The sequence below is a fragment of the Platalea leucorodia genome (assembly GCF_965183815.1).
Source record: "Platalea leucorodia genome assembly, chromosome: 1".
Taxonomy (NCBI): Eukaryota; Metazoa; Chordata; class Aves; order Pelecaniformes; family Threskiornithidae; genus Platalea; species Platalea leucorodia.
In genome coordinates this window covers 79,926,721-79,944,815 of record NC_138823.1, presented here as the reverse complement: position 1 = coordinate 79,944,815, position 18,095 = coordinate 79,926,721, and the positions used below count along the sequence as shown (strand labels likewise).

The 18,095-nt window shown below is 41.7% G+C and overlaps 1 protein-coding gene across 1 annotated transcript in view; it reads left to right on the top strand.

Annotated features, from left to right (window-relative positions):
• CTNND2 (catenin delta 2) overlaps positions 1–18,095 on the top strand; it is a gene marked incomplete at both ends in the record, with an annotated part of 558,729 nt that overhangs the window by 480,875 nt on the left and 59,759 nt on the right. The window lies entirely within an intron of this gene.

The window sequence follows — 18,095 nt, the reverse complement described above, 5'->3', positions numbered from 1 at the left end:
AAACACTGTGGATTGTTGAACTTTTATTTTCATGTTCTGTCTTTGAAAAATAATCACTTCTTTGTTTTTGAACTATTTTAAGTCATGACAAAATTATTTCTGCTTCTTCTGTACATTAAGAGCATATTTTTTATTCATTTTTGCAAACTTGTTGATTTGTTATCATTACAGCATACTTCTCCTCCTCTGCTTTTAATTACAGAATTCCACAAATAGATGCTTTGATCATAATGTTTTATTATTTGTATCCAGTGCTATCTCAGGGTTAGTGCTTCATTACAGCAGCGCTCTGCAAGTTGTTAAAACAAGGCAATCACTCCCCTCATGTATTGTACGAACTAGAGAGACTTCACTGACAAAATGTTGTAAAGCAAATAGAAGTAGAGGTTGGTGAATAGTGTGAACCTGCTGTGATTGCCCAGGGGTTGAACTCAAGACTGATGCTTTACCTGCAAGACCAGCCTGCTTGTTCAGCTTTTGCTCACGTTATAGTTGATAAAATTGGCATGAAATTGGATTTATTTGATGTATTGCGTTCAGCTTTCAGGAAGCAGGATGCCTCATATGTGTTCTTAGTGGGGTTTTGTTGTTTTCTTTTTTTTTTTTCTCTCATGATCCGCCTCCACATTCAGTCTACACTATGTCATAGTCTCTATTATTTAACATCTTATTCCTTTATTTGTGGGACTTCCTCTACAGGGTTCACAAACCACATTCATGATGAGTTTTCTTCTGCATTCTCTTATCTCTACTTATTGACATCACAAAAAACTTTTTACAGTTGAATTTACTGAGCATAAACATGGTTTGTAATGCCTTGAATTAGACTATATATGGTTACCTTTCTGTGCTTGATGATTATTTTTTAATTGAAAGTTTTATTTCCTTCCCAAGTATGCAAATTTCATTTAGGAAAGTAAGGCTAAACATATGAAAATGGAGCTGTCTTAATATGATGTGCCATTCAAAATATTGAGTAAATTATAGATAAGCTTACACAACCTCCACATTTTAATATTTCATGGAATTCTTGGAGAACATGTGATTGATATAAACAAAGATGAATTTAAAAAAGGTGGGAAAAGTCTGTTGAAAATAATTACCTAATAAATTTATTTATGTAGCCAACCTGTAATGGCTATGCAGTGCTGCTCAGATTTAAGTTATTCATGGGGTGATTCTGGGGAATTGTACTTTATAACTGCAATACGAATTCACTGCAATTTAAAAAAAGTCCAAACATGCCAATGATACAGGGAAGTTATGACTATAATTCTTGAACCATTTCAGCTGTGATCTTCATATGTTCTTTCTTTGGCTTTCATCACTGAACTTCAAAGAAACAGTAATAGCGGTCATTATTTCTCTTGTTCCTGAATATTTTTTAGCAAATAGGGCATATCACAGAGCTGATTTTCAGAAATGCTAAACACTTGGAGTTGTCAAGGATTTCAGCTCATGTTGTAGGCAGTCCATTTTTGTGAATATTGCAGTTCCATGTGTTCTAAGATGTCTTAGCTGTTGTTATGGAAAGGAGGACTCAAACGGAGCTTCTTGAGGTTAGTGGCTCAAGCATCTTTCTGCCTAAGCAGAATCAACATACTGGTTATCTTTCCTCTTTGCAGTTTTTGTTGGTGCATCATATTCTTGCAGTGACAAACTCTACCCCACGAACTGGAATTTCCCCCTTAAGATAACCTTTTGTAAAGGTGAATTTTCCAACTGTATATATAGTAAAATTATGTAAATAGAATTGAGTTGGGTTTTTTTAATGCATCTATAGAGCTTTCTTTTCAGTGATGCTGTGGTTCCATTCCCAGCTGACAAATTTTTACTGAAATGTGCCGGAGAATGAAATATCTTTTCCTGCTGCTGCTAAGCAGCCCATAAATCAGTGTTGAGGCATCTGGAAAATGTATCAGACAGCTTGCTAAAATCCAGACTCACCTGTACCAAACTACAAAACAAACAAAAAGACCCTTTTTTTAAAATGACCAGAAGTTTCTTTCTAGACTTCATTGAATTGACCAATCTGTTTTGTTTTTCGCACAGATCTATCAAGTGTGTTGTTATATTGTTAAAGGTTGGTGCCAGGCTTCTCTTATAATTTAGCTGAGCCTTCCCCATAACAGTATTTTCTTAATTTATATTGAGGTCTTCTTCCTGGGTTTCATTTCAGGCATGTTCCAAGTCCTTAATAGGACCCTCTTTTTTCTACTTCTCCATTGCTTTTGCATTGTACCATGTGTCTCTAGGCTGAGACAGCGGGCATATTCATCTTTCTCCTTCCCAAAATTAAACTGCACTCAGACAAAGACATGGTAAACCTGGCCTACATAGTACTGGCACTAGGTAATCCAGCACACGGTTTTCTCTCCTTGGGCATACTGCCCAGGTGCATTCCTGGTCACGGTCAGATCACATTCATTTTCCACCTGCCTTTCAGGACCGTCGTCTGCATGAAATAGTACCCATTCTATGTTGCTTCCCAAGAGTGCACCCCATGGGAAGGTTTATCAGACTTTTCTCTCTCCCAGCAGTGCCACAGCTAAGGGAAGTTATGCTGTGGGTCTTGAAAAGACCCACTGCTGATACTGTCTATTTTGTTCTTCTTTGGTTTCAGCAGTCTAGGCTGCACAGAGCTCCTGTGTCCCTCTGGTACCCCAGCATCTTCCTGCTTCTTTTCACATGCTCTGTAAGCATTTTGGAAGGCTTGTTTTTCTTCCTCGAAGCAGGTTCTGTCTCTGCTAAGCTTCTCCGTGGGACCATTAACTTCTCCCCCCATATCCACTAGATGCCTCTGAGTTGGCCAAAAGTCACATTTTTTTGCTTTTAATCATTCACTTAGGTAGAAGAAAATCACTTTTGTCCCACAGGTCCTCCAAGAGTTTTGTTGATGACCTCTGTGCAGTTATGTCATGCCCTGGTTCCTTCCTTCTCCCTTTCTTTCCCTCTCTCCCTCAAAAAAAGGGGGAGGAAGGGGAAGTAGAATAACAAACCCACCCTTCTGTGTCCCCCAGTGCTATATAGGTGCCTTAATTTGAGGATATGGCATTATTCTCCCTCCCCCAGGAATGTCATTTTTAACTTGAGGATTACCTGCAGACCTGCTGCTTCTGGCAGTGCCACAGCAGGACGTCAGTCAGGCCAGCGCTTCACGCCAGAGCCGTCCCACCATCTTCCCTACAGCTAGCGCATCTACAGACTTTTATTCTCTAAAGCCACACTATGTTGAAATGATGTCAAAAATTGCTAACTTGGAATAAGGGTTTTTTCTTTAAATAGAGGAAACTTTGATCAGCTGGGTGGGGCAGAAAGGTTTAAAAATAAATCCATCTCCTGTAAACAGCATTTTTGCAGGATGTATTGTTTCCTTGCAGTCTGCTCAAGCAACCTTCAGTGGCTTTCTGATTCAGACACCTTCCATGCAGTCCTCTGGGCTTCTAGGAAACTTTCTCTGGATTATCTGAGCCTGCACTGTAGACCTGTGTCCTCCTTTAGACAAACTCTCTTTCCCTCTCTAGAGTCTCCCAGCTAGCGCTGGGGCAGCAGCCTCCCTTCTTGCTAGTCCCTCTCCCCACTCTGCATGCAAGAAGGCTTTCCGAACCGAGATTGCCCATTCGATCTTGGGGAACAAGCCAGCTTCGTCTTTCTTTTATCTGAAACACAGTTTTCCTCTCTGCTGCCATCCACGACCTCTTTAACAAAAGAGAATATGAAACATACAGTTAATTGAAAACTATGTGACTTGTTATTCTACCTACACAGGCAGGTACAGACTGTCCCTGTCAGTGAAATTTTAAAGGATGAATCTCTGTCCCCAAAATTTGCATTTGCATTGTTCTTGTATATGCACGGCATTTACCTTTGATTTTAAATGACAATCATTGTCGCATTTTAAAGTGCAGTAGGTGGTCTTCCAGAAGAGTTAAGCTGATTTTTCAAGCTGCCCCAGATAAGAAAATTGTCACTATTCATGTACAGCAGAATATGTACAATATAGGATTTGCCCTCTTGAAGTGCAATTTGGAACTTCTATTAGCATTGCATTTCATACTGTTTAGTGATAAGTCCGCAGGGTACAGGCTTTGGGGTGAATGCAGAGCTGGAGGTAAAATTTATAAAATTTCAGTGCGCAGTTTTGTGCTTCATGTCTTTCTGTCAATTTTCTCTTATCCTGACAGTGGTTTCTAATGCTATTCTGGGTCAATGTTGATTGAGATATACTGATTGATAAAAATGTTTTTGTTATTGTACTAGTAATTCAAGAGCACCATTCTTTCTCTTGGCCTCTTGGCCTGTATTTTTGTGGTTAAATAAAAGGTGTTTTTAGAAACTGGAAGTATTTTGATCACTCACTCTTGAAAAAAAAGGAGGACAATTCCAGCTAAAGGATTTTGTTGACTTCTTGTTCTGTGTATAAGATGTCATAGAATCATAGAATGGTTTGGGTTGGAAGGGACCTTAAAGATTATCTTGTCCGACCCCCCTGCCATGGTCAGGGACACCTTCCACTAGACCAGGTTGCTCAAAGCCCCATCCAGCCTGGCCTTGAACACTTCCAGGGATGGGGCATCCACAACTTCTCTGGGTAACCTGTTCCAGTACCTCACCACCCTCATAGTAAAGAACTTCTTCCTTATATCTAATCTAAATCTGCCCTCTTTCAGTTTAAAGCCATTACCCCTTGTAAAAAGTCCCTCTCCAGCTTTCTTGTAGGCCCCCTTGAAGTACTGGAAGGCTGCTATAAGGTCTTCCTGGAGCCTTCTCTTCTCCAGGCTGAACAACCCCAACTCTCTCAGCCTGTCCTCAGAGGAGAGGTGCTCCAGCCTTCTGATCGTTTTTGTGGTCCTCCTCTGGACTTGCTCCAACAGGTCCATATCCTTCTTACGTTGGGGGCCCCAGAGCTGAACGCAGTACACCAGGTGGGGTCTTACAAGAGTGGAGTAGAGGGGCAGACTCACCTCCCTCAACCTGCTGGCCACACTTCTTTTGATGCAGCCCAGGATATGGTTGGCTTTCTGGGCTGCGAGCGCACATTGCTGGATCATGTTGAGCTTCTCATCAACCAACACCCCCAAGTCCTTCTCCTCAGGGCTGCTCTCAATCCATTCTCTGCCCAGTCTCTATTTGTGCTTGGGATTGCCCCGACCCATGTGCAGGACCTTGCACTTGGCCTTGTTGAACTTCATGAGGTTTGCAGGGGCCCACCTCTCCAGCCTGTCAAGGTCCCTTTGAATGGCATCCCTTCCCTCCAGTGTGTCGACTGCACCACACAGCTTGGTGTTGTTGGCAAACTTGCTGAGGGTGCGCTCAATCCCACTGTCCATGTCACCAACAAAGATGTTAAACAGTGCCGGTCCCAATACTGACACCTGAGGAATGCCGCTTGTCACTGGTCTCCACCTGGACATCGAGCTATTGACCACAACTCTTTGAGTGCAACCATCCAGCCAATTCCTTATCCACCAAGTGGTCCCTCCATCAAATCCATGTCTCTCCAATTTAGAGACAAGGATGTTGTGCAGGACAGTGTCAAATGCTTTGCACAACTCCAGGTAGATGGCATCTGTTGCTCTTCCCTTATCCACCAACGCTGTAACCCTGTTGTAGAAGGCCACCAAATTTGTCAGGCACGATTTGCCCTTAGTGAAGCCATGTTGGCTGTCACCAATCACCTCCTTATTTTCCATGTTGCTTAGCATAGTTTCCAGGAGGATCTGCTCCATGATCTTGCTGGGCACAGAGGTGAGGCTGACTGGCCTCTACTTTCCTGGATCTTCCTTTTTTCCCCTTTTTAAAAATGGGGGTTATGTTTCCCCTTTTCCAGTCAGTGGGAACTTCACCGGACTGCCACGGCTTCTCATATATGATGGACAGTGGCTTAGCAACTTCATCCACCAGTTCCCTTAGGACCCGTGGATGCATCACATCAGGTTCCATGGACTTGTGCACCTTCAGGTTCCTTAGTTGGTCTTGAACCTGATCTTCTCCTACGGTGGGCGGTTCTTCCTTCTCCCAGTCCCTGCCTTTGCCTTCTGTGACTTGGGCAGTGTGGCTAGAGCACTTGCTGGTAAAGACTGTGGCAGAAAAGTCATTGAGTACCTCAGCCTTCTCCATATCCCTGGTAACCAGGTCTCCTGTTTCCTTCTGGAGAGGGCCCACATTTTCCCTAGTCTTCCTTTTATCACTGACATACTTATAGAAGCTTTTCTTGTTGCCCTTGACATCCCTGGCCAGATCTAATTCTATCAGAGCATTAGCTTTACTAACCTGATCCCTGGCTGCTCGGACAATTTCTCTGTATTCCTCCCAGGCTACCTGACCTTGCTTCCACCCTCTGTAGGCTTCCTTTTTGTGTTTGAGTTTGTCCAGGAGCTCCTTGTTCATCCGTGCAGCTCTCCTGGCGTTTTTGCCTGACTTCTTTTTTGGGATGCATTGCTCCTGAGCTTGGAGGAGGTGATCCTTGAATATTAACCAGCTTTCTTGGGCCCCTCTTCCCTCCAGGCCTTTATCCCATGGTACTCTACCAAGCAGATCCCTGAAGAGGCCAAAGTCTGCTCTCCTGAAGTCCAAGGCAGTGAACTTGCTGTGTGCCCTCCTCAGTGCCCTAAGGATCTTGAACTCCACCATTTCATGGTTACTGCAGCCAAGGCTGCCCTTGAGCTTCACATTCCCCACCAGCCCCTCCTTGTTGATGAGAACAAGGTCCAACATAACGCCTCTCCTGTTGGCTTCTCTATCACTTGGAGAAGAAAGTCATCATCAACACATTCCAGGAACATCCCGGACTGCTTATGCCCTGCTGTGTTGTCCCTCCAACAGATGTCAGGGTGGTTGAAGTCCCCCATGAGGACCAGGGCTTGTGAATGTGAGGCTGCTCCCGTCTGTCTATAGAGGGCCTCACCTGCTCATTCTTCCTGGTCGGGTGGCCTGTAGCCCCACTATAATGACACCTGTCCCTGCCTTTCCTTTAATCCTGACCCATAAGCTCTCTGTTGGCTCCTCATCCATCCCCAGGTGGAGCTCCATGCACTCCAGCTGGTCATGGACATAGAGGGTGACACCCCCTCCTTGTTTCCCCTGCCTCTCATTCCATTCTCTTTAGCCTGTATCCTTCCATTCCAACACTCCAGTCATAGGAGCCATCCCACCACATCTCTGTGATGCCAATAAGATCATAGCCCTGGAGGCGTGCGCACGTCTAACTCCTCTTGTTTATTCCCCATGCTGCATGCATTTGCAGAGGGGCATTTAAGTCAGGCCCCCAATGAAGCTGACTTACTGGCTAGAGTGGCTGGAATTCCTTTGTGCTGCTCTTCAGGTGCTCTCCCACTGACCTGTGATCCTTCTCCAGGCTCTGGCTATCTATTGCTGGCACTGGCATCAAACTAGTAAGAGTGGGATGGATTGAGGTTCCCCTCCCCCGGCAACTTTAGTTTAAAGGCCTCTTCACCAGCTTGGCAGGCCTATGACTGAAGATGCTCTTCCTCTTCTCTGACAGATGAACCCCATTAGCCCCAGTAGACCAGATTTCTCAAAGTGAGTCCCATGGCCTAAGTAGCCTGGCTGTGGCACCAGTCCTGTAACCATTTGTTGATTCGGCAGATTCAACTGGCCCTTTCAAACCCCTTCCCTTTGACCGGGAGGATTGATGGATAAACTACCTGCGCTCCAGAGTCCCTTACCACCAGTCCCAGGGCTCTGTAGTCCTTCTTGATACTCCTCAGACTCTCCTGGCTGTGGATAACAGTCAGTGGACTGTACGAGGCTTGGTAGTCTCTTGGTGACATCCCTGATACGAGCCACCGGTAAGCAGCACACCTCTCTAGAGAGTATGTCAGGTCAGCAAATGGGTGCCTCCATACCTCTCAGAAGAGAGTCGCCTACTACTATCACCCTGTCACCTTTTCTTAGTTGCGCTGGTTGTTATATGGGAAGCAGATCGGGCTGCCTTATTCAGCTCCAGCGTCTCTCCTGATGTGTCAGGTCTTTCCTCTTCAGTCTGCAGAGTGGTGAAGCGGTTCTGCAAGGGCACCTCAGGCGTCAGGGGAAGTCTTCCTCCTGCTGGTCCTTGCTGTTGCAGCCATCCATTCTTCTGCATTATTGGCCTCCCTCCCTTCTGTGTGTGTTGGTGGGAGAGTTTTTGCACTGTGGCCTCTCCCTTCAGCAGCTCCGTCTGGGTGGAGGCATTGGCCACCACCGGGGTCAATGGTGCAGACCCCCCAGCCAGAGCTGCAGCCTTTGCTCTCAGATGTCTACCATTCTGCCTTGAGGGTCCGGTAGGATGAGTGCCCTCGACCTGTGCCGATGGTCACAGAACAGTGCCCAGTTGCTGGGTTACGTGCACGCCAAGTCTCCCAGTCGGCCAGTGGAATGCCCCTCCTTCCGAGAGGCGCCCTCCCTGGCTGCCGTGCTGTGTCCTGTTTGCCCGCCCTGTTGGCAGCACTCCTGGTTGCCAGCGCTGCCTGGGACTGCCTTTTGTGGGAGCAGGGGGTGGCCGCCGTTACTCCTGTCCCTGCACATCCCTCGTCAGCCGCTCTTGTGGGAGTTGCCAGCTCCTGGTGGGTCTCTGCACTCCCCTGGGCTTTCCCTGGCTCGGGAGACCGCCCTGTGCAGCGTGATCCCCTGCTCCGCTGTGGAACACGCCTGCACCGGAGCTGATCGCCTCTGCAATGTGCCTTATGTATGTCTTCCCTTAAAATGTGTAGAGAATCCATGTGTCTGTTCAGGGCTCTAGATTCTCAGGAGTTTGATGAGATAAATTGAAGTGTTGCAATACTTAAGACATCCTTTTTGTGGCTATCACTGTAAAAGCATGATTCAGGTAAGTGAAGTTAGTGGTACAATTTCTGCCACCTTCACAAGGTTTTGAGTAAAGTCCTGAATCAGGGCCTGTAGCAGGGGTCATTTTTTAGTAATTGTTCCTGAGTTGGGGGCTACAAGGTGTCAGTACTGAATTATTCTCAATTCATTACTCGTCTGTTGGTAATGCAGTTATAAGATATACACAAAATTCAAGGATAGCGTATCAATTAAATTGTTACTTAATGCGTGTTGGAACCTGCTTAATCTTACTAGGTGTCTAAAAGTTCATTGTCCAACATACCTATATTAGACTCCCTTATAGTTGACTGAGAGAGAGAGACTCCCAGATTTATTTTATCTAACATGCGATAAAATGGATCTCACCCTGTATTACTGTCTCACCATTGTTGAGTGATGAAGAAATTCTAGGGAGTGTGTAAATTGCCACTGAGTGTATGCCTTGCCACCTCATGAGCAGTGTGGATCTATTTGAGTGCCTGAAATAACTAGGGTTTGTTTCAAAGTTTTATTGCTGAACTTGAGAAGGTTTGACTGAGATATGTATCAGGAGTTCACAACTCTAATGAATTGTTAGACTCGCAGAATAATTCAGGTTGGAAGGAACCTCAGGCGGTCATCTTGCCCAGCCTTGCACTCAAAGCAGGGTCAGGTATGTTATTTCAAAGTGTGATATTGATTCACATTTGGAAAGATTTGCTTTCAGCTGTTAGGCTGAAAACATGTCAGGAACAAGTATTTGCATTCTCATGGCAGAACGTGACTCTTCTGGAGCATAAATAACTACATGGGGTTCTCCTATCTTAGAACATGGCCACATTTTAAGACTGTAACTTTGTTTCAGTATTAGTAATAAATCCAAGGGAAAATAGTGTTCACTTTTGTAGTTACAAGAACAGCAGCTCTAAGAAATTCTAAGCCCTAGTAATGTACGTTGATAGAGAATATGGGGATGGGTTGGGAGATGATTAAATCAAATATGCAGCTTTCATCCCACTAAAGAGTGTCTACATGCAGTTTTCTCTCCTTTTTAAATGTGAGCACTTCTGAATTTCTCACACATACATCTGCAAGGATCTGAAAGAGAGATGCTGATTTTTTAATTGAATTTTTAATTGACTTATAGCGTATCTTAGTCACTGAAATGCTAAATTGACATAAATTCGCAGTGCACAAGATGCCAGAAAGCATTAATCAGGAATCGTAGACATTTGTTCAAAAGAAGGTGAAGACAGAATATATGCTGCAATTTGTTTAATTTGTGGCAGTTTTTATTGCACTTTATTTGTTGTGTTTAATAGTGGAGCTGTGCAAAACCTATATTACAATAAACAGATACCTGAATAAGAAGAGGCTGTCATCAAGAAGTGGATTTAGGAAATGGAAGCTATGGTCATGCATTAATAGCTGGTGCTCCTTAGTCTATATCAATGAAAAGAAAGATGTTAGTAAAGGTGGTAAATGCATAATTAAGCTTTAATGTTTTATAACACCTGTATGGCAAAGTCCAGACTCCCTGGTTTCTAGTGGTGTATACGTAAGTTAGCTGAGAATATAAACTGCTAAAAGTTTAAATGTTAAATATTTTTTCCATTACAGTGTGAAAGCCTTGTGTCAAGGAGATTTTAACTTTTCATGTGCCTTCAGCCACTTGTGCATTGCCTTTTGCTCCAGTTTATCTCGAATATATTTCTGACAAGCAGGCCTGGTAATTACAGAGGTTAGGAAAGGTTTCCTTCTTGTTAAATAACATCCTCAAGTGAAGGGGCTTAGGGAGAAAAACAGGGTTGGTAAAACTGAATTCTCATTGTTAGTATCAAAATCAGGATCAAGCATTTTCAAGACTAGATTAAGTCTTTTACATCTGAACTTCCCTGTTGCCTAAGTATGGCTGGCTGTATTTGGAGGGATGTTTCTCTACCATGAACCATCTAAAAAAAATGGTGTTTCAGCTAGTCGGGTAGGCTTCTGCTGTGGACAGTAGAGAGAAAATGGCATTTCTAGGTGTTCATCCCACTTACCTCTATCACCTAAAGTCTTGCATCTTACAGTGGAATGGGTCCTCTGTGAGAACCTAGAGAAGTAGCCAGAGACTCGATGGCCAGCTTTTGGGTGACTGAAGATAAGCAAGTACTATCCCATCAGAAGTTGTTCTGATAATGCAGAATAAGTACTGTCCTGCTCCCCTTTAATTAGCTCGGTAGACTTTGCAAGGACAATTAGTTGAAAAGCACTACAATTTTTCATTGTCACTCAAAACAACAGAAATAACTGTATACAGGCTCAGATCTAGGATAACAAAGAATACCACTTTCACAGATCTGTTTTTCATTGTAATGCCAAGTCAAAGAATCACACAACGTTTCATCTCCTTAAAATAAGATCAAGATGCCTCACAATACTAACCACAACCCAGCCCCAGGTCAGCTATTCCTCATAGTAGAATAACCTGTGGGGAAATGTCTAGAAAATGCCTGTGTTTCTATTTCAAATGCCAGAGTCTCAAGAGAATCATCTTCAGTATTGCACCATGACAGCTTATCTAGATGATAGCGGTAATTTTAAATGATGCCATATAATGTTTTAAGGTTTATAAACCTTAAAGCCTTTATAATAGGTTTTACAAGTTTGTATTCACATTCAGTATTACTTAAGATTAAATTCTGACTACAAGTCATAAAAGTTGCAAAATCTTGTGGAGGTGGCCCAGGAAAGCCTAGATTCAGCGTGACTGCCAAAAACACCACCACCAAAAAACAAGCACCCAACAGACGTGCCTTTTCACTTCATTGATGTGCATTTCACACATAAGAAAGTGCCCCAACCCGTACCTTTTACATTTTGTTTGAGATATAATTTCTGTTTGGTTCTGTTCTCCTGCACAAGATAGTATGCAGTTAAACTGTAACTGTATCCACTTTTCTCACTCAGAAGATTGACATTTCAAACAATTCAGTATTAATTTTCATCTCTGTTTCTCAGTATGTTCCTGCTGAGAAGTGCTGCTTATCTTCTGAAAATGTGGAGTTCTTGTCTAAAAAGTGCATATAATTCAGTTGCATATTCCATAAAACATACAAAGGTAGGAACGCAAATGTCACAAACTGCCAAAGTAATTTTAAAAGTACTTTTAAATCCATGAGGAATTATCCTGTATCTGCAAAGCGGTTTTGAAAATCCAAGTTTCGTGACAGCCTTACATTAACAGATAAGTGTATCTAAACAGATGTTTCCAGCCTGTTCTGTATCAGCTTCAATTCATGGAACACTAAGCTAGTTTTGTTCTATGTAAGATGCAAAATAACCTTTTCTCCTGAAATCCTTATCAATTTAAGCAATTTTCAAATGATAGAAATTACATATATGACATTTTTTACTAAAAGCATTTTTGTTTGAAGAAACTAGAACTCCTGTCTTACTTGTGGCACATGTCAGTGAAAGCAAGTAGAACATGGCAAGTGAATTAGCATTTGATAGAGGAAAGTAACATTCTTTTGCTCTTGCATGTGAAGACCCTGGGAATGGGGCTAGGGCACTGTCGTTGCAAAGGATGTTGGAGGTAGAGCTGAGAAATGTAAAAATATTTAAAAAAAAAAAAAGGATGAATGTGTGTCAATTAAATTTAAGCTATCTATAGATTGCTTCGAGTCATATTAATAGTAATGTTCTCTATGCATCTACATCCTTGCACTCTCTAAATTAGTGCAGTTGTTGTTGCAAAAATCTCACACAATCCTAGTTCCCGAGTTAGATGTTGACAGGTGAAGTGGCCCTATACAATGTCCCTCTTCTCACATGTGGCTTTTGAGACACATTCAGACTTCTATTTCAGTGTCCCCAAACTTGTGTTCTGCATGTTTCAGAGCGGTGGTTGCTTAAAAAGGAAGAATGTTAAGGACAAAACCCAAACACCCTTAACAAAGGTGACACTGGTAGAAAACTCAGATTGCAGGGACCTAAAAGATTTCTATGCCCCTGCACAGGACAACTATGCTGACATGATGTAGGCTAACACAGAAGTGAAATACCTGTGGATATGCAACACAGATGCTTGTCGTCATCCATAAGATAAATATTTGCACCTTAAAATGTCACATTTTCCCAGGATAAAAATATGACAAAGGTAAAAGATATCAGAGAGTCGGTGTTCAAAGAATGCAAGATCAGGAAACAGTATGGATGTCTGGATTCTTACAACTGGCATTCTAATTAAATCTCAATTAAATTGAATTTAGGTTTTCTTTCCATTCCTGACCATTAGGTGCTTACACAACATTGCTGCTTGTTAGCAGTTGCCCCAGTATACGCAGAAGGTGATTGCGTTTCTTTGTTGGGTTATGTGCATTCTGTGCCAAAATACGGGTGATCCTAGTGTCAGCTTAGTCTTTGACAATTAGAAAAAGGGAACTCGGTCTCATACTTGTTGGTTTCTGCATGGCATCTTCAGATGCCGCTGTTTTCTTACAGAATAATTGTTCTTCATGAAGTACTTTGATGTAGGATTTGCTTGCTTGTAAGAACTAAGTCATCCATTAGTTGTTTCCATCATTTATCGCGGGTTTTAGTGTTAAAGGCTCTTGTTTCAGATAACATTATTAAAACTTCAAATATCCCTTTGATTACAGAAAGCAGAATAATGGTCTTTTGCTGCAGCCTTTACAAATGAATTCTTGCGTTTCCTCATGAATATTGTACCTTTAGGTGCGTGTAGTATCTGTAAGGAGGCACTGTCTGGGACTGGCTGAACACACTGTCACTATGCATTAGCTTTCTGCTCATTTCTGGGGTTCTTCTTCTGGATACTGGTTGAATAGGTCTCAGACTAAATCAGCTTGCACCTCTACTTAACAAGCAGTTTTTTAAAAAATCCAAATCTGCTGTTTCATGCTTATAACTGCTGGTATTGAATAGCAGCAGTTTTATAACATGCAGTTACAAAATATTAAAAGGGTAACAAATTCTCATCATCTGACATAAGTGAGGAAATAATCAATTTGCTGAGAGGCCTTATCATAATTCCGTACGGTAAGACTGTGATTCTGGTACTTAATATCTCGATGGGCTCAATTAAACAAAAATAAATAAATTACATTTTCCTCCCAAGGAAAGCCCAGAGAACCCTTAGAATCAGCTTCAAAGCCCCATTGATCTCTCCATGGCATCTCTATGAAATTATTTGAAATCTGGTATTACTGATACAATCTTTAGTATTATTATGTTTTTCATTTTCCCTTTGCTTCCTCTTGTGGCTGCATTATGCAAGAGATTGTGTGAACTTGAAAAAGATACGATGACTACCCCCTAGAGTTAGCAATTTTATAATACTTTATAATGATAGATCAGACTTCAGGAATTGATTTAAGAAAGCGTCTATATGCATTACTGCTTAAAACCATGCTTTTTGTGTAGAGATGTTATATGCGTAGTACAAATTGAAAGATCAGGTTACGACAAAAGAATACAGCACTTTGTTAAAACTTATAATTGAAGGCGTTTCTTTTTTTGAAAGAAACTAGATAATGGAGTGTTTTAGACATGATCCCTCCTATACTCCAGAATGATTTTGAAGAAACTGAATCAGAAAACCACCTCCAAAGAGATCGTTGTGAAAAATTTCAGTAGATTGTGGAGCCCTGCCCTACAGAAAGAAATCGAAATAAAATCTACCTTGTTGCTGGTGCTTTATAAACCCCGATGAATGTGCAGGGAAGGAATCACCAATAAAATTCAAAAGTTACTTGTCTTTGTGAGCAGTCCTAATTGTTAAGTAATTGCAAAGTCTGGGATACATATACTGTGAAATTCATGTGGGTACTAGGTGATCTTGTGCCAGTTTACCTCCTTTCAGTCCATGTAAGCCTAGAAAACTAAGTTAACTGGGTAACTTAAGAAAATGCATTTAAAAAATAAACCTATTTTCTCAGTTTGTAGGGAAGGCTTCAGTCTGCCAGTGCAACAAAAAACAGAATTTGGTCTTTCTAAATCCATTGGGCTTAGAAGGGACCTCTAGAGGTCAGCTAGTCCAACCTCCTGCTCAAGGGAGGTCCAGTAAGACCAAGTTGCTCAGGGCCTTGTCCAGTTGATGAAGGGATAGAGATTCCTCAACCCCCCTGGGCAACCTGTTGCATTGTTTGACCACCCTCATAGTAAAGATTCTCTTCCTTTTATCAGTTGGAATTCCCTGTGTTCCAACTTGTGTCTTTTGCTTCTTTTTCTTAGACTGTAGAACTCTAGATGAGCCTGACTCCATCTTCTCTACACCATCCCATTAAGTAGTTGTAAACAACAGTAAGATCTTTCCTTAACCTTCTCTTACGGCCCAGAAAACGCAGTTCTTGTATGCCATGTGTTCCAGCCCCCCAGCTGTCTTTCTGGTGCTTCACTGGACTTGTTCCAATATTGTAATGTCTCTCTTGTACTGGGGAGACCAAAACTGGATGCAATACTCTAGATGCAGTCTAGAGGCAGAATCATTTGAGTCTAGGGAAGGAATGATTTCTGTGATTGGTTGGCTAGACTCTGTCTAATACAGCCTGGGATGTGGTTGGCCTTCTTTGCTGCAGGGGCACATTGTGGACTAATGCTCAACCTGTCCACCAGCACCCCTAGGTTTTGGGGTTTTTTAGAAACCTGCTTTCCAACTAGTTGACCCCCGCCCTGTGCCAGTGCAGAGGGTTATTTCATCTTGGGTGCAGGACTTTACATTTATCTTTGTTGAACTTTGAGGTTCCTGTCCAGCTGTCCATCTGAACAGCAGTCCTGCCCTCAAGTATATGGACTACTCCTCCCAACATCATATTGTCCACAGTCTTTCTGAGAATGCTTTCTATCCTATCATTCAGGTTGTTAATGAAGATGTTAAACAATATTGCCCCCGGTATCACCACCTGTGGGACACCACTAGTAACCATCTGCCAGTTGGATTTTGTACTGGCAGTCACCACCTTTTGAGCCCAGCAGTCCAGCCAGTTTTCCACCCACCATATCATCCACTTATCTGGTCAAAGTCTCAGTAAGGATGCTGTAGTGAGTAAGAAGTGGGTAAGCTGACATGTTTGTTATTTCAAGCCATGCAGACTAAACTCTGTAACTCCTGAATTACAAGTGGATAAACACGATTTAAGTATGTTTAACCTCAGTAACATCATTGTGTATACTTAAGTTACTTCAGGACAAGTTTCACCAAATTTTAAACCACAATTTCAGTGTGACAATGTATAAGGACCAGGATGAAATCATCTTATTGTGGAATCAAGGTCATAATAGGATAATTGCCTCTAAATTCACTTAGACACGGGAGTTTGCTTTATTGACCAGAGAGGAAATTATAATAATAGCTCAAAATGTTGCATTTTTAGTAAGGCACTGTACTCGCAGATTTTAAAAGGGAAATACTGTGGAATGTCTTTAACTTTGTCTTTGGAATTAGTTACTTTACAGTCAGTGGAAAATGTAGTTTCCCCAGTGTTCAGTAGTGATGCCTATTATTAAACTATTCTTAGTAATCACATGTAGACTAATAGATTCTGATCTGATCTGATATATAATTCAATTATATAGCAATAACATGAATTTTAAATTATTGCAGATACATGGAAAAAAATGGTCTTTATAAGAAATGTGATCACAGACACTCTTATGCCCAAAGGCATTTTCATTCTCTCCTCTATTGTAACTTTCTTTGACTTCACCTCTGTATATCATCTCCAAAATTATCCCCATATTAAATTGACATAGTGTCTTTAACTTAATCTTTATATATATGGATATACACACACAAAATATATATGTGTGTGTTTGTATGTATGTAGGTAGGTTTTAATCCAACCTTTTACCTGCACCAAAGAGGAAGGGAAGCTGTGTTGGGGAGTACACATGCATATAGAAAGGTACTCCATTCATTCAAAAAACACATTATCGCACACAATTGCAACAACCAGAATAAAGTCTTGAAGCTGTCAGCTTAATCTTATTCTCATGGAAGCTAAAAGGAATTTTTCCATCAAATTCCTGAGAAGCAGGATTCAACTCAGAGTAACAAAGCAACATTATTAAGGTAGAGTGAGTAGGCTGCATAGGTGCTAATCATCATAACAATGTCAAGCAATGGTGAGGTCTACTTTAAATCAATTAGATAAGTCTGAGAGCAGGGAAGGTGAAAGTACAACGGGTTTTTACCGTGTTAATAACATCTGGGTAAAATTTTTAGGTGCTTGATGGTGAATTAAGAACTGAATTTCTGTTTTCAGTCATGACATAGACTCTAAGCAAACTCGTTCAAAGGCACTAATAGTTTATTCTGAAAAATGGACTTGGATAACTGTTAAGTCACTTTGGTCCTTTGAAAATGTTGCACTTTCCTCACTAAGTGTATTTAATAGAAATAAATTCATGTTAAACGTTATATAAAACAGTTTCCTTTTTTAATAGTGGAATTTCTATTTTTGCTCTAAAATTATAGGTTTTCAGTTGGTTGAGTTAGCATGTTTAGGAAATAATAAAAAATAACTGTACCCTCACCTAAGATACAGTAACTCACCCTGAGGCAGTCAGTGGCAGAAGATATTCCTGCTCCCAGGCTCCCTTCAGACCCTCATTAACACAACACATCTACAGTCAAACCACTTGTGTGAGTCAGCACTGCCTGACTTATTGATCAAAATGAGCCAGGTGAGCAAAAAAGTACTCTTTCCTTTTACAGACAAACTTTTGTTAGACAGAACGAACTCAAACAAGTCATGTGAGCAGCCGACCCGAGGGGTAGAAAGCTCTGACTTGGCCCAATAGTGCTTGTGAGGCTCGAAATGTGGTCATTATCTGACAAATTTTCACACTTGCATACTGGATGTCTGCCCACACCCTGAAAGTTGTTTTATTTTGTTAGAATCCAGCCACCATGAGTCCTACCATAGTATTATTGCACCATTGTAAACTGTTACGTTACTACAAACCCTCCTTCTCCTTCCTCCCCCCCTAAAACAAACAGTTTTGGTAATTCCTTCATGTCTTTACTAGCAAATTAGAATAACAAAACAGATAAGCTGCATTCCTCAGCCAAACAAAAGCAGGCCCCTTTGGAATATAATGATATCAGATAGGCTGGCAAGCCAGCATGTATAATTTCCCTCTATAGGTATTAAATCTTCAGCAGTTAAAGGTGTTATCCTCTGTTGTACAATACGGTACTGCAATGTCTAAATCAAGCCTCAAAGAAAAGGGCATGTCTCCTTCTCTCATGTGAGCCACTAACAATCCGAGATACCAAGTAC